Source organism: Eriocheir sinensis, chromosome 28 (assembly GCF_024679095.1).
Source record: "Eriocheir sinensis breed Jianghai 21 chromosome 28, ASM2467909v1, whole genome shotgun sequence".
NCBI lineage: Eukaryota > Metazoa > Arthropoda > Malacostraca > Decapoda > Varunidae > Eriocheir > Eriocheir sinensis.
The window spans coordinates 15,254,742-15,271,662 of NC_066536.1; the positions used below are offsets into that span (position 1 = coordinate 15,254,742).

At 43.7% G+C, this 16,921-nt stretch overlaps 1 long non-coding RNA gene across 1 annotated transcript in view; it reads right to left on the bottom strand.

The window, feature by feature from the left end:
• Nucleotides 1–1,538: 1,538 nt before the first annotated feature.
• The window catches only part of LOC127004623 (uncharacterized), a 102,740-nt gene continuing 87,357 nt past the window's right edge, over nucleotides 1,539–16,921 (bottom strand). The window contains exon 3 of the long non-coding RNA XR_007757898.1: nucleotides 1,539–1,925. This is a non-coding gene — a long non-coding RNA (uncharacterized LOC127004623). The remainder of the gene's footprint in view (nucleotides 1,926–16,921) is intronic.

The window sequence follows — 16,921 nt, forward strand, 5'->3', positions numbered from 1 at the left end:
TTTTTCATTTCTGCATTTTCTTTTTTCTTCTACTTCTGCTTCTTCTTCTTTATCTTCTTGTTCTTCTTGTTCTTCTTCTCCTACTCCTCCTTCTCCTCCATTCTTTTTCTTTGTCCTTTCTTTGTTCTTCTTTTCTTCTTGATGTCTATTTCTTCTTCTTTCCACCACCTCCACCTCCTCCTCCTCCTCCTCCTCCTCCTCCTCCTCCTCCTCTTAGACCACCGTTACATTGCCTCACAACACCTTATGAACAACGCCAAAAAAAAAAAAAAAAAAAAGAATCTGGTACACTAATTTGCCTACACGTTCTTGGGCGCGAGCGAGGGAACGGACGAACGCACTTAGGCGACCCTGCATATACGTGCCTCGCGGGTGAACGAAAAAAAAAAAGTAAAGAAAAGAGAAAATAAAAAAAGAACCTTAAGTATTTTTCATCTGCAAGCTCCATAATGTAAAAAATGAGCGTTACTGAGCGTTATAATATCGTTCTCAATTTCACTTTTACTCTCATTGTTACGGATTTTTTTTTTTACAGGTGTATGGGCGAGTTTTTATCATGTATCTTTTTCTCTTTCATTGTTTCTTTACGTCACTTTACACACCGACTTTTCTTTTCAATAACTCGACGGCGTCCTTCTTCGCTACACCGCACGCGACGCCACATACTCTGTTTCCTTCCTACCACCCTTTCCTTCCTCCCTTCTCCCTATATTTCCTCCATTTATCTGTCTCTTTCTTCCAATTAGACTTCCCTCCGTACCCTGCCCCACCTCTTCCTCTCTTCTCACCTCTCCTTCTATTCCTTCTTTTTCTTCCTTCCTCTCTTATCTTTCTTTCAGTTTTTCGCTCCTTCTCTTCATTCGCCGGTTATTCTCCCCCTTTCTTCCCTCCCTAGCCTGCCCCACCTCTTGCCCTCTTCTCACCTCTCCTATTCCTTCTTTTTCTCCATGCCTCTCCTCTCTTTTTTTGTTTTTCGTTCCTTCTCTTCATTCGCCGGATATTCTCTCCCTTTCTTCCCTCCCTACCCCTCCTCTCCCTCTCTCTTCTCACCTCTCCTCTCTGTCTTCTATTCCATGTTTCCCTCACTTCTTCCCTTTTTTCTTACTCTTTCTCTTCTCTTCATTCCTCGGATAGCCCTTCCATTCTTATCCTGCCCCTTCTATTCCTTCCTTCTCACCTCTTCCTAAATTTCCTCTTTTTCTCTCCTTCCTTCTCTTCCTTTCCATCTTTTCTTTCGCCGCATACCTCTTCCTTTCGTATCCTGCTCTTGTCTTCTTTTCTTCCTCTCACTTCTCCATCTATTCAGTTCATCACTATTCCCTTCCTCCTTTTCTTTCCCCATTTTTCATCCCTTCCTTCCTCCTTACCAGTATTTCCTTCCCTTTCCTTCCCTTTACAGTCTTGAACGGGTCACCACCTCCCTTCACCGCCACCACCTCCCTCCCTTCTCCCCTCCTACCTTCCTTCCTCCCTTCTCCTACCCTACCTCCTCCTCCCCCTCCCCCCATTACCTTCGTGTCACGCCCTCAAACACACACACACACACACACACACACACACACGTTACGTTTTCCTTTCCACTCCAAGAACCTCACGAAAAGAGGGAAAAACAACACGCTTACAAAATCTATAGCGTTAGGTAACACACAGCGATTGCAAAAGGGAAAACAAATACTTCGAAGAGGGGCACGAAGAGCTGTTTTGAAGGAGTCGTAATGGCTTAGATTACACCTCACATTGTCAAGTACGAGAGTTATGACTAGATGTACGAGGGTGAGAAAATAGCACACCTTCCATTGTCAAGTACGAGAGTTATGACTAGATGTACGAGGGTGAGAAGGCAATGAATGTGTACTTACTCTCTCCGGCGGCACCTCAGTCGACGTTAAGATGCGAGGGAGGTCATTACCGCGCCGCTGGTCAGCCTGGAGGAGGAGGAGAGAAAAGCCTGAGTCATCAAGGCCACCGGGTGAAGAAATGCAAGCAGACTTAATGCAGAGTAAGAGGAAAGGAGGTTTACCTATAAGGGGAAAATATATGCTAAGTTAATGCAGAACTGAAGGAGCAGGGCAAGATAGGAAGCTGACTACAAGTTTATGCAAGTTTATAATGCTGCATGATTAGGAAGAAGTTAGTTAATGATATAGTGCTTGCTTGCTTGCTGCCTACTGGATAATATATACAAAACAAATTACAGGGTTGGCGAGAGAGAGGTCAGTGATTTCGAAAGTGTTGAATGGAAGGGAAATAAAAGTAAAAAGAAATATTATAAAAGTAGTGACCCAAAACATGGATGAAATAATAAAAGATAATACTAACACTTATTTACGTTTATAGCGGGCTTTTTTTTATTATTGTAGCGGGATTTTTTATTATTAGCGAGCTTTTTTTATTATTAGCGAGTTTTTTTTATTATTAGCGAGGTTTTTATTATTAGCGGACTTTTTTATTATTGTTTCCTTTTGTTGTGCCCTTGAGCTGTCTCCTTTGTTGTAAAAAAAAAAAAAAAAAAACTAACTTACCTCCCTACCTACCTACGTATCCACTTACAAGGCCACCTACTTACCTACCTACTTAACAACTTCTACTCACTTACTTATCCCCACTTTTTCACTTACGAACCTACAGTTACCTACTCACATACTTACCCACCTACCCACCTATCTACTTAACCATATTTTTCCCTAGGTACACACACACACACACACACACACACACACACACATTCACACTCCCTCCACACAATCCCCTTCCTCCTCTCCCCTCATACACGCACACACTCAAGCCGTCCACTCCCAACTATATTTTTTTTCTCTTGTCCGCCTAATCACAAGCTCACTCTGCTGTCCGCCGGGGAATGAGGTGAAGGAATGTTACCCGGACGGCGACGGCAGGTGGGGCGGGGCGGGGCATTACCAATTAGCCATGCCTTAAGAGACTAATTGGCCGCAGGTAATTCCACTTCACCATTACACAGGTACAAGACGAGAGCCAGGCCACAATAATCACACCTGAGTTACCTGTGTGTGTGTGTGTGTGTGTGTGTGTGTGTGTGTGTGTTGCCTCCACCAGACTTGCTGCTCCGTAATTATCTCGTTTCTGTCGCGATTTGGAAGTGTTGCGGTGTGTTGTGTTGCGCCAGTCGTGGTCTGTTTTTCTTCATTATTGTTGTTGTCGTCGTTGGTGTTGGTAGGTAGAGGCAGCGTCGGCAAATTACCGTACTCAGCATATAGTCTTTTCGCAGTTGCTGACCGATAACTAAATAGTGAAAATGAACGAAAACGAACAATATTTTACCGTTTCAACGATAACTTTAATTTTCTACCGTTATGTGTGTGGGTACGACAGTCTTGGAGCCTAAAAAGGATAAATGCAGCGTCGCCAAATTATCGTACTCAGCATATAGTCTTTTCGCAGTTGCTGACCGATAACTTTAGCGAGAATGAACGAAAACCATCAATATTTAAGAGTTTCAACGATAACTTTAATTTTCTACCGTTATGTGTGTGGTTACGACCGTCTTGGAGCCTAAATATGATAATGCGATTGTCAGAGCAACGTTGCTAGACTGTCGTACTCAGCCTCCTATGTTTGCCAATATCCGACCCCAAAACAGCCTCTTCGACCCCAATAACTGCCTTCATATAAAGTTATCGTTAAAATGGTTAATTATTGGTGATTTTGGCAATAGATATGGCTCAGAAACCGGTAAATATGAGGCTCTGAGTACGATAATCTGGCAACGGTGTGTCAAGAGTACGACGATTTGGCAACGCTGGGTAGAGGTATTAGCAGCGGCAGTGGGAACAATTACACCAACTGCATTAATTCCTGCCACAATTAGGACTATTATTTGTTAGTTTGTTTATACTGACGACTACAACAATTAGGAAACTTACAAAACAAGGGATATCTGAAACCTTGTTAATCAATGGACCGGCTCGCCTCACTGCTAATGGTAATGGTCTTCGGCGGACACCCAGCAACGCCTAACACCTCAGCCGTGCTCCCAAAGCCATCGCCAACGGGTCCTCAATAGACTAAGATCGGTACTGTTAGACGGCTCCACCTCTCACATGATTTATTTTTTATTTATTTTCCTAAGTCCAAAAATGGGATCAGTCGAGTTCTTACGAGTGATGTTTTAGGTTCATGGTACAGAGGAAGGGTCAGACTACCACCAGGGTCATGGAACTACCCCTGGAAATGCCCAACACTCCAATGAAAGCCTTGTAAAATGTGCGTGCTTGGGCTTCGAAGGGTTTAAGAGATCAGTCGAGTTCTTGCGAGTGATATTTTAGGTTCATGGTACAGAGGAATGGTCAGACTACCACCAGGGTCATGGAACTACCCCTGGAAATGCCCACAACTCAATGAAAGCCTTGTAAATATGTGCTTGGGCTTTGAAGGGTTTAAGAGATCAGTCGAGTTCTTGCGAGTGATATTTTAGGTTCATGGTACAGAGGAATGGTCAGACTACCACCAGGGTCATGGAACTACCCCTGGAAATGCCCACAACTCCTACGAAGGCCTTGTTAAATATGTGCTTGGGCTTTGAAGGGTTTAAGAGATCAGTCGAGTTCTTGCGAGTGATATTTTAGGTTCATGGTACAGAGGAATGGTCAGACTACCACCAGGGTCATGGAACTACCCCTGGAAATGCCCACAACTCCTACGAAGGCCTTGTTAAATATGTGCTTGGGCTTTGAAGGGTTTAAGAGATCAGTCGAGTTCTTGCGAGTGATATTTTAGGTTCATGGTACAGAGGAATGGTCAGACTACCACCAGGGTCATGGAACTACCCCTGGAAATGCCCACAACTCCTACGAAGGCCTTGTTAAATATGTGCTTGGACTTTGAAGGGTTTAAGAGATCAGTCGAGTTCTTGCGAGTGATATTTTAGGTTCAAGGTACAGAGGAAGGGCCAGACTACCACCAGGGTCATGGAACTACCCCTGGAAATGCCCACAACTCCTACGAAGGCCTTGTTAAATATGTGCTTGGGCTTTGAAGGGTTTAAGAGATCAGTCGAGTTCTTGCGAGTGATATTTTAGGTTCAAGGTACAGAGGAAGGGCCAGACTACCACCAGGGTCATGGAACTACCCCTGGAAATGCCCACAACTCCTACGAAGGCCCTGTTAAATATGTGCTTGGGCTTTGAAGGGTTTAAGAGATCAGTCGAGTTCTTGCGAGTGATATTTTAGGTTCAAGGTACAGAGGAAGGGCCAGACTACCACCAGGCTCACAAAACTACCCCTGGTAATGCCCAAAACTCCTACGAAGGCCTTGTTAAATGTGTGCTTGGGCTTCGAAGGGTTTAAGAGATCAGTCGAGTTCTTGCGAGTGATATTTTAGGTTCAAGGTACTAAGGAAGGGCCAGACTACCACCAGGCTCACAAAACTACCCCTGGTAATGCCCAAAACTCCTACGAAGGCCTTGTTAAATGTGTGTGCTTGGGCTTCGAAAGGGTTAAGAGTATGGGCCTTAGAACCATCCTGGATCAGCAGCCCATGAGGGGTTTACATCGTGCTTCATGCTGTCCCTTTGTCACAGTAACTCAGCATTGACAAAAATCTCCCCTTGACAAGTTGGACGAATCTTATAATTAAAAGTTGGTATAAGTATATGAGGGAAGACTGACAAAAATCTCCCCTTGACAAGTTGGACGAATCTTATAATTTAAAGTTAGTATAAGTACGTATATGAGGGCAGTCTACATTTATTTAATATATGGGAAGGGAACGTTATTTATCTTTCTATATTACATCCTGACTAACTTAGATACTTAGTGCTTTAATGTTGTGCTTTTCCGCAATCCTAAAATAAGAAAAACCTTCACAGTTTTAATTGTTACTTTTTCAGGCTTTCTAGGAACCCTCATATCATTATTTCGACACACACACACACACACACACACACACACACACAGGGATAATTACGTAACATCCTCCCTTTCTCCTCCCTACACAACAACATAAAATGAAGAAAACGTTTGGGAAGTCATCGTTACAAAAACGTTTACAGGATGAGCGGCACAGCGCGGGACCAGGAAGCGAGAGGAAGGAAGGCGAGGAAAGAAAAACAGGGGCTATGGGTGTTAGGACATACTCTTTATCTGGTGTACCCCCCTCTCTCTCTCTCTCTCTCTCTCTCTCTCTCTCTCTCTCTCTCTCTCTCTCTCTCTAACATAGGGAAAAGGGAGTAGAAAAGAGATACAGAGGGAGGGAGAAAGGAAACGGTAAGGGGTAGAAGATATCATTTTTTATTCTTTCACCACATTCTTCCCGTGTGTGTGTGTGTGTGTGTGTGTGTGTGTGTGTGTGTGTGTGTGTGTTAAGTGTATGAAGAGGGCAAAGATTGGGGCCATGAGGTCACATACAAACTGCAAACTGTAAATAGCAATTGTAACTTTTTTATGTGTGACACTGTAAGTATATATAAAGACAGAGAGAGAGAGAGAGAGAGAGAGAGAGAGAGAGAGAGAGAGAGAGAGAGAGAAAAAAAACTACTACTACTACTACTACTACTACCCCAGCAACTACCACCACCACTACCAAATCTATTCACACCTGCATAGCTACTTCCTTCCTACCTGCCTTTCCTTTCCTTCCTTCCATTACTTTCCTTCCTTCGTTTCTATCTTCTTTCCTTCCTTCCCACCACACTCACATCACCACACCTAACATAAAAAAAACCACCACAACTACTACTACTACGCTTTATAAGAGGAGGCTACGTTCGAGGGTTTTCCAGGCAAGGTCGGGGCTGGGTGCATGTGTACGAAGAGGGGGCGTACGCACTGGCTAACGGGAGATGAACAAGATAACCCAACACATGACTGACGGTGGTCTGGCCTTCCCACGCCGCGGAGAGGGAGGGAAGGAGAGCGACGAAGGGAGGGGGAGAGGGGTAGAAAGAGAGAGAGAGTGAGTGAGTGAGTGAGTGAGTGAGTGAGAATACACACACACACACACACACACACACACACACACACACACACACACACACACACACAGAGCCACCCACCCACACTTCTAATTTATTCACTTATTTATTTGATATTCTCTCTCTCTCTCTCTCTCTCTCTCTCTCTCTCTCTCTCTCTCTCTCTCTCTCTCGCGTGCTGCACACACAAACTTAGGCGTGACTTCATGTTCCTCTACTCGCTGTATTATTCCCTGACTGGCTCAAGTGGTGTGTGTGTGTGTGTGTGTGTGTGTGTGTGTGTGTGTGTGTGTGTGTTGTGTGTGTTGTGTGTGTGTGTGTGTGTGTGTGTGTGTGTGTGTGTGTGTGTGTGTGTGTGTGTGTGTGTGTGTGTGTGTGTGTGTGTGTGTGTGTGTGTTGTGTGTGTTGTGTGTGTGTGTGTGTGTGTGTGTGTGTGTGTGTGTGTGTGTGTGTGTGTGTGTGTGTGTGTGTGTGTGTGTGTGTGTGTGTGTGTGTGTGTGTGTGTGTGTGTGTGTGTGTGTGTGTGTGTGTGTTTAAGTTTTGGCCTATAGCGCCGGATAATTTTTTTCCAAGTTCCTGCTGATTGGGCCTAGCCGTTAGTGGTGAACACAAGTGTTTTAAAGTGGTGCCATCTTGCTAGGTTCATGCTGCCCCTCCCCGGAGCTTGTCTTTGACCCTCTGAGTTTTTCTAGAATCAGAGTTGACAGGTGTTCTTCAGAACAGCACGTGGGTAGCTTTAGACCACTCGGCGATGGCTGAAGATTGTTGGCTTGTAGCGGCGGGTGGGACTAGAAACCGGGCCCTCCAGGACACGGCATCCGCACATCGACCACTCAGCCACAGCCTCCACCCCCCCTTCGAAACCCACCCACCCACACACACACACACACACACAAACACGCTCGTTTCCGCACCACTTCCCCCTCCTTCCATTTACAGTCACATACGCGTCTTGGTCATGTGAACGTGTACGTCCTGTGTGTTATCACGACACACACACACACACACACACACACACATATACACACACGCGCGCGTGGTTGCATTCACAGGATCATGTGAGTGACCAGTATCGGGCATCCTGCACTGACTCACACACTCGGGATTAACCACCAACTTTCTTTTATTCAAAAGGAAAGCGCTCTTGGATACAAGAAACAAAGAAAGCCTGAAAAGCACTGCTGCCACAATGAAAAAATTCTGAAGTGTAATCAAACTAGGCTGAAGAGATGTCTTCATACTTCTCCCTCAAAAGTTTTAGGAAAGAGGAAATACAGACAAAAGAAGTTATTTTCAAAATTTACCAGCGGAAGAGATGAAAGAATGAAGATGCGAGTTAACTATTGCATTAGGAATTATTATTTTGGGCAACACAGGAATGAGCTGGAGCAGGAGGCTGTGCAGCGGGGCTGAGCAGTTAGCAAGACAATATCGATAAAAGACAAAAAGTGAAGCATCACTGAGGCGGAATTTTAAGTAGGAGACATTAAGGTTGAAGGAGTTGACGGGGCGAAAATCCTTTGAGTAAAGTTTGTTTAAACGAACTCTGTGTTTAGAAGCTGGCATAATAATAATAATGATAGTAATAATTATGATAACAATAATAATAATAATAATAATAATAATAATAATAATAATAATAATAATAATAATAATAATAATAATAATAATAATAATAATAATAATAATAATAATAATAATAATAATAATAAACAATAACAATAAAAGAAACACACAAACGTTGATAAACGTACGCATCATATTATAAACACTCAACGCTAAACAAAAAATAAAAATAATACACATGATCACAAGTAATACAGACCTCCAGTAGTACACAGGAACCTTTCAGGAGACTTGAAGCAAAGCAATCATAACCGTGAACCCAATACGGCCCATTATCTACACCTCGCCGCTAAGGACAGGCGTCACATTAACTTTTTTCCCTCGCCGATAAACAAGCCTTTAAGCGCCCCTAAACACCGGCTGAGACTGACAAAAGCCGCGTATTATGAGTGCTTTGTGACAGGTTCAGACGAGCAGCCTTGTACAGATCGACTGGCCTTTGTAGACACCTTATGTTTTGCCTTCACGGGATCTTTCTTGCGTAGAGAGTATCCTTAACAAACGCGTGCCCCCTTCAATAAAGACACAGGACAGCGAACACCACCATGCCCGCCTGCATATTCCCAATTTATCTACTGGTATGTGGTCCATGAGTGAAGACGCTCAGCTGTAGCTTCGAAACTAATCATGGGACGTTCTGGAAAAATACTCTCAATGTGATTCCCACTCAGAATTTCTCTACACGACTCCAACTGTGCCTAACCTAACCTAACCGAACCTGACCTGTTCAAGAGTAAGCGCCACATACCCGTACAGAGAAGGGAAATACACTACCCTGCCCCGACCCCAGCGGAGATAGTGCCAGCAACAGTTCCATCAAGTGTCCTGTCTTGTGAAGGTTATGGGTATTGACGGAGGTGTTATGGCTATTAATGAGGTTCACAATTGCATTATTCTGTCTGGTGAAGGCATGACTCGCGGCGCTATGAATACTGATAAGGTCCAAAATTGCATTACTCTATTTAAAGGAAAAACTCGAGGGCTTATGATGCTTCAAAAAGTCGAGCTAGAATTACTTGATCTCACAGTGACTCTCAGGACGCAGAGATGAACGAAACTTTCACAATAACATTCTTTTGCGGGGAGAATGCGGCCTTGTAATACCAACGGGCTCCCATTTGAACCAAAAACTGAATATATAAAGAAAATAGGAAAAGTGTGAAAAATATACTTGACAAAAAAGGCCGCAAATGGGCGATTCAGTCTTTATAGAGCAATGTTATTTTTTTTTTTTTTATTTTTTTTTACATTGCTGCCTATTGCGCCGGTAGGCTTCTTCCCGGTGGATCCTGATGGTCGGTCCAAGGCTTCATTCCGGTGGGTCCTGATGGTCGGCCCAGCCCGTTCTGGCGAGTGTTTATAGTGGCGCCATCTTGCATTGGCTCACGCTGCCCTCCCAGAGCTCATTTTTGATCCTTGAATCTAGAGTCCGGGTTGATAGGTGGTCTTCCGGACAGCATGTGGGTAGTTTTAAGCCACTCGGCGGCGACTGAAAAATCCCAGCTTGGTGGCACCGGGCGGGGATTGAACTCGCGTCCTCCTGAACACGAGGCCGTTACTTTGACGACTCAGCCACCGCTGAGTTATATAGCAGAACAATATGTAGACATTATGAAAAAAACGTAACAAGCGGCTACATGTTAGTAGTAGTAGTAGTAGTTTAAAGTTTAAAGAAGGAGAATAACGGTGGTGGTGGTGGTGGTGGTGCAGTTGTATAATAGCGTATATAATGCAAGAACTAGGGTAGGCTGTAAGATGCCCGTTATGACGATGTGGTGTGGTGGTGGTGGTGGCGGGGGCAAATCAGTGACAGTTGTGGTGGTAACGGTGATGATGGTGGTGGTGGTGATGGTGGTGGGTGTGGTAAGATTATGTTGTTGGAGTTGACGAGGTTGTGGTAGTAGTGGTATTGAGATGGTGGTGGTGAGAGTGTGGTAGAGATGGTGGTAGCGGATGTGATGATGATGATGAGGTCGGTGTTGATGGTGGTGATTTGAGAAGGAGGCGTGGTGGTGGTGGTGGTGGTGATGATGATGATGATGATGATGATGATGATGATGATGATGATGATAGTGGTGGTGGTGGTGAAGGTGATGATTCTTGTTGGTGCTGAAGGAGGAAGAAGAAAAGAAGAAAGAGGAGGAAGAGGAGGAACAGAAAAGAGGAAAGAGTGCAAAGAATAGAAGAAGAAAGGGAAGAGAAGAAAGGGATAAATGAGGAGGAGGAGATGAAGGAAGAGAAGAAGGAACAAGGAGGAAAGAAGAAGATGAAAGGAAGGAAGAGAAGAAAAGCCAAGATGATGTAGAAACGAAGGAAGAAACAAAGGAGGAGAAAGAATAGGGAGGATATAGTACTGGTGATGGTGGTTATGAGTGAGGAAAGCTGTGGTGGTGGTGATGGTGGTGGTGATGGTGGGTGTGGTATAAGGTGTGGTGGTGGTGGTGGTGGTGAGACGGCCATCATTACCTGTGGATAATCGGAAACAGGTTTGCAGCAAGTGTGGCGTGTGAGTCTCTCCGAGGATGCTGGCGGAGGAGGAGGAGGGGAAGGAGGGCCGCCGTAAGTCACACTCAACGAGGGAGAGGGGAAGAGGGAGAGAAGGAGGAGGCAAAATCTATGAGGAGTTAGAGTAAGAAAGAGGGAAGAAGGGGAAAATGGGGAGAAGGAACGAAAGGGATGGAAGGAAGGAAGGAAGGAAGGAATAAGAGAAGACGGGAAGGATGATGAAGGAAGTATGCAAAAGATGGAGGAAGGTGGGAGTGAAAGGAAGGGAAGGGAGAGGAAGGGAGGTAGTGAGGAAAGGAAGGGGGAAAGAGAAAGGGAAGAAGGGAGTGAGAAGGAAAGGGGTTAAAAAAAATGCGTATGAGAGAAAGAAGGGAATCAAAACAGGAGTGAACGAAGGAGGAAGGACAGAAGGGAATAAACAGGAGAAAAGTAAAGGGAGGAAGAGATAGATAGGAAGATGCAAGGGAAGGAGGAAAGGAGTTGAGAGGGAGAGAAACAAAAAAAGGAGGAAGAGAAGAAGGGAGAGAGAGGAAGATTTGAAGGAAGCATGAGAGAGGTAGATAATAGGAAAGAAAGGGAAGGAGGAAAACATTGAATAAGGGAAGAAGGGATAAAAAGAGAAAGAAGTAAGCAAAAGGGGGGTGGAGAGAAAGTAAGGGAGTAGGGAAAGAAGGAAGACAGAGAGGAAGGAGTAAGGAAGAGAACGAAAGGTGACGAGAGGGACATAACAGGGAGATTAACGGAGAGAAAGAAAATGAGGAAGGAAAGAAGGGAGAGAAAAAAAAAAGAGGGGAAGGAGAAAAGTAAGCAAGAGAGATACACAAAAAGGAAGAGATAGAAAAGATAACGTAAAAGAATAAGAGAGAGAGAAGGAAAATGAAGTACAGGAAGAAAGGAAGAAGAGAGAGGAAAGAAAAGAAGAGCTAAGTAAGAGAGATGGAGGGAGGAGGGGATTGGAAAGAGTACGTTTGAGAATGAGGCAGGGAGGAAGGGAGAGAAAGAGAGAGAGAGGGGCAGAGAGGGAGAAAGGGAGGCAAGCAGGGAAGGAGAGGGAGGGAGGGAGGGAGTCTGAAGAGGAAGAACAGCTTGTAACAAAGAACACAAAGGAGAATATATTTGAGTCTCTCCTCTCAATAATAAATAGGAGGAGGAGGAGGAGGAGGAGGAGGAGGAGGAGGAGGAGGAGGAGGAGGAGGAGGAGGAAGAGGAAGAAGAGGAGGAGGAATTGGCTTCTTATTTGTACTACTCAGCCATCAATTAGCAAGGCTGTCTAACCTCTTTACTGATGATAATAATAATGATAATAATAATAATAATAATAATAATAATAATGATAGTAGTAGTAGTAGTAATAGTAGAAGTAGTAATATGATGCTTTTCCCCCTTCTCTCTCTCTCTCTCTCTCTCTCTCTCTCTCTCTGCATTCCTCGCCTCGCCATGCCCTTATCGACCTTATGTCCCTAATGGCTATGGGTGATAGTTGCTTCCCATCATGAGAGAGAGAGAGAGAGAGAGAGAGAGAGAGAGAGAGAGAGAGAGAGAGAGATGTACGTAATTCTTTCGAAACAGGAGAAGGTATGTAAGAAAATATGAAGAAAGCGAAAGTAAGAAGAGATGAGAGTGATGAGCGGGTGATGTAAAGGAGGAGGAGGAGGAGGAGGAGGAGGAGGAGAAAAGGTAGAGGAGGTGAAAGTAGGCAACGACAGCGGTAATATAAATGAATACAAGTGTTGGTATAAGGGAACGAAAATAGGAAAATAATGAAAATGATGACAATAATAATAATAATAATAATAATAATAATAATAATAATAATAATAATAATAATAATAATAATAATAATAATAATAATAATAATAATAAAATAACAACAATAAGCCAGGCCTAATCCTGCATAATAAACTGTCAATTATTATATTTACAACGTTAAGGATAAGACTAGATTCATATTCCTCTTTTAATATTAATAAACTGATTCCTATTTTTGTTTATTCTACGTCTTATTTTTTTTTTTAGTTGCATCCTGTTTACGATTATAAAGAAAACAACAACAAGACGATGAGAACACAGTGAAAGAAAAAAAAATAATAACAAAGAAAATGGGTAAGATACGATAGTGGAAATGTGTTAGAAATAAGTTTAATTAAGCGAGTTTGGGAAGAAAAGTCCGAGAATGTTATGAGTTTTGGAAAGGAAATAAAACCCCATCTTCTCGGATTCACACACACACACACACACACACACACACACACACACACACACACACACACACACACACACACACACACACACACACACATACATACACACAAACAATGATAATATAAAGAGATAGTTCAGTAAATAAACAGATTAAAAAGGAAGCAACTGATATCTTCTCTGGCATTATTATTACACCATATAGTGTGAGAGAGAGAGAGAGAGAGAGAGAGAGAGAAGATGAAATGCTGAAAGGAATAAGAGAGAGAGAAAATAAAGGAAAGTAAGGAAAAGAGAAATATGGGATTTTTTTATTCTTTTCTTCTCCTCCTCTTCCTTATTCTCTTATTTATGGTTTCTCTTTCCATATACCAAATTTTCTCTGAGATTATCCATTCCCGGTAACCTGTTTTTCTTTCTGTTTTGTTGTTGGGATTGTGTTTATTTTTACGTTTTCTTTACCTCAAGTTGTTATGATCCTATTCTCCTTCTCTTTCTTTCTGTTTTGTTGTTGGGATGGAGTATATTTTACTGTTTCTTTTCCTTTAGTTATTATGATCTCGTCGGCGCCGTTCTCAGCATCCTTTTGTCATCCTCTCATCCTCCCCTCATTGATGCTACAAATGGAACAAACGTTGACTCTATCTGATATTTCAAAGTTTTTCTTTCCTCTGCTTGTTACGATCCTTTCTCCTTTCCCTTATCTCCTCGGCGCCGTCCTGTCAGCAGTCGTTTTTGGTCCCCTCATCCTCCACCCCCACCATGATGCTACTGAGGGCACTAACGTTTCTTCTATCTGGGTTATTTGATCATATTTTTCCTCCTTATCCTCCTCCTCCTCCTCCTAATCAACATCATTATCATCTGCATCCTCCTCCTCCTCTATCTTCTCCTCCTTCTCATCATTAACATCATCTGCATCTTCCTCACTGTCATCATCTTTTTTTTATTTTTCATTCTCTTTTTTTTCTTCTAATAATTTTCGTTCATTATTCGTATATTCTTCCTTTTTCTTCGAGGGATTCATCTCCTCTTCCTCTTTTTCCTCCTCCTTCTCCTCTTCCTTTTCGTCTTTTTTTATCCATTTTTTCTACCACACCCTATACTGCACCTCCCCTTTTTTTTTTTTTACATAGCGGTAATCTGTCCGAGCACGAAGGTGAGTGGTCGATAACAACTGTGACGTCATTCCTTCAGGCAGCCAATCAGAGAGCTTGCTTGACCACTATTCTGACACGTGACTGGAAGCTGCGGGCGCCATTTGCTAGAATATTAACCAGTGATAGTGTGTGTGTGTGTGTGTGTGTGTGTGTGTGTGTGTGTGTGTGTGTTATAATTCGGTGGTATAATAATTTTCTTTCTTAAAACCAAAATATAAATAAAAAGGTTGGGAAAATGACATTAATGCTACTACTACTACCACTACTACTACTACTACTACTACTACTACTACTACTACTATAAGAGCTGGTGCTGGTAGAGACATATGACATTTATCTATACTGCAAAACAACATGACAGACAATAGGATAAGGGTGTGACAGGCCTTTCCTTTGCTCTCTCTCTCTCTCTTATATCAACTCCCTTTCTCTCTTTTCTCCTCCTTAATCCCTTTTCTAGCATCTCTCTCCATTCTTAAACCCTCCTTGAACTTGTCTTAAACTCCAATACTTTTCTCCTTTATTCAACCTTTTCCGTTCCTTTCCCCTCTTCTTTTTTGTCTCTTCCAGTACCTCCACTTTTTTCTTTGTCTTTCTCTCCTTGATTAACTCTTTTGTTCCAGTTCCTCAGTTCCCTTCCATTCTTCCTTTTCAGTCTCCATTTTCTATATCATTCATTCTTTCTTCAACCATCCATGCTCTCTTGTAAACATCCATTCTCTTTCCAATATTCTTTCTCTCCTTTTCTCTTCTTCAACATCCATTCTTATATCTTCTTTTATAACACCCATTCCCTCTTCTCCAACTTTTCCAACATCCATTCTCTCTTCTTCTCCTTTACGAACATCCATTCTCTCCAACATCAATTCTCTCATCTCCTCCTTTTCCAGCATCAATTCTCTCTCCCCCAGCCACACACACACATCAACCTTGGCTCAGACTCTCACAAAGGGGGTCCAAGCACATCCCAGGTCGATTTTCTTCCTCAGGTGTGGGTTCGCCGGTAAATGGCTACCTGGGGAAATCTGGGGAAGGTAAACTCAGGTAACCCGGTGCTTTCAGTCGGCGGAGGTCAGGGATTTACATTAAGCACAGGCGCAAAGGGCAAGGAGATGGAACGCAGCGGCGGGCAACACAGCAATTAGCCTTCCTGTATACACCTGGATTTGACTTTACTCTTCGCCTTTCAACCGCGCTGATACTGATGCCCCAAGTGCTCTCTCTCTCTCTCTCTCTCTCTCTTTTTTTCTGTGCCTCTTCTTTTCCTTTTTTTCCCCATTCTTTGTTTCTTCCTTTTCTTTCTTTTGCTTTTATATATTGAGGTGTGTGAGCGTGTGAATGATTGCAGTTTTCTTTCTTTCCTCCTTTCTTTCTCTCTCGTTTTATCCTTTTTTTCCATACCCAAATTTCTCTCCTGCCTCCCTTTTTCCTCTTCCTTCCTCAGTTACTTCTTAAATCTGCCAATTTCTCCTTCACCCGATTCCACTTCTTCCTTTTCTTCCTAACTTTCCTTCCTTCAGCCTCTTCCTCTCTCCTCATCCCTTCTCAGCCTTCTTTCCACCTCCTCCGACCCTTCCTTCCCTCCTTCCTTCACCCTTTCCACTCCATTCCCTTCCCCTTTCCCTCATGTCACCTGCCTTCTTTCTTTCCTCCGTTTTCTCTTCCTTCATTCTCTACCTCTCGCCTCTTCCCTCCTCAGCCTTCCAACCTCTTCCCTTCCCTCCTTCCTTCACCCTTTCCACCCCATCACTCCCTTCCCTTCCTCTTCCCTTCCCCCATCACACCCAGCGCCCTCTACAGCCTCCTTTATCTCCCCGCGTCTCACTTTCCCTTGTCCTTATCTCTCTTGTTATCTTCCCTCGACACGCGACCACCAAGGAGAGGGAGGGGCCAGCTGCAGGAGGAGGAGGAATGGAGGAAGGGAGGGAGGTGGGAGGGAGAGGAGGAGGAGAAGGAGGAAAACAATGGGAGAGATTTTTGTCCGAGTCGAGGTTACCATCCGAAAGTGATTACGAAGATGAATGGAAGGCGTGTCCAGAGGGAGGGAAGGAAGGGAGGGAAGGAGAGAGAGGGAGGGAAGGAGAGAGGGAGGGAAGGAAGGGAGGGAGAGAAAGGGGCACACAAGGAAGGCCATTAAAGGGACGCAAGCAATGATTAGATAATTAATGGATTGAAAAAAAAAAAAAGGAAAAGTGGGATTGGGTGAAAGGATTGGGAAAAAGAGAGAGAGAGAGAGAGAGAGAGAGAGAGAGAGAGAGAGAAATTCACCTCGAAGGACATCTTGCTTACCCAGTTGGCAACCGCACCCTTCCCTCTCTCCCTCCCTCCCTTCCTTCGTCCCCCTTTCTCTCTCTCTCTCTCTCTCTCTCTCTCTCTCTCTCTCTCTGCCAATACCGTCTCCACCTCCACTACCAAGTCGACTTTCCAATCAATGTTGAAATGCTTGTACAAAGTGGTGGTGGTTGTGGTGGTGGTGGTGATGGT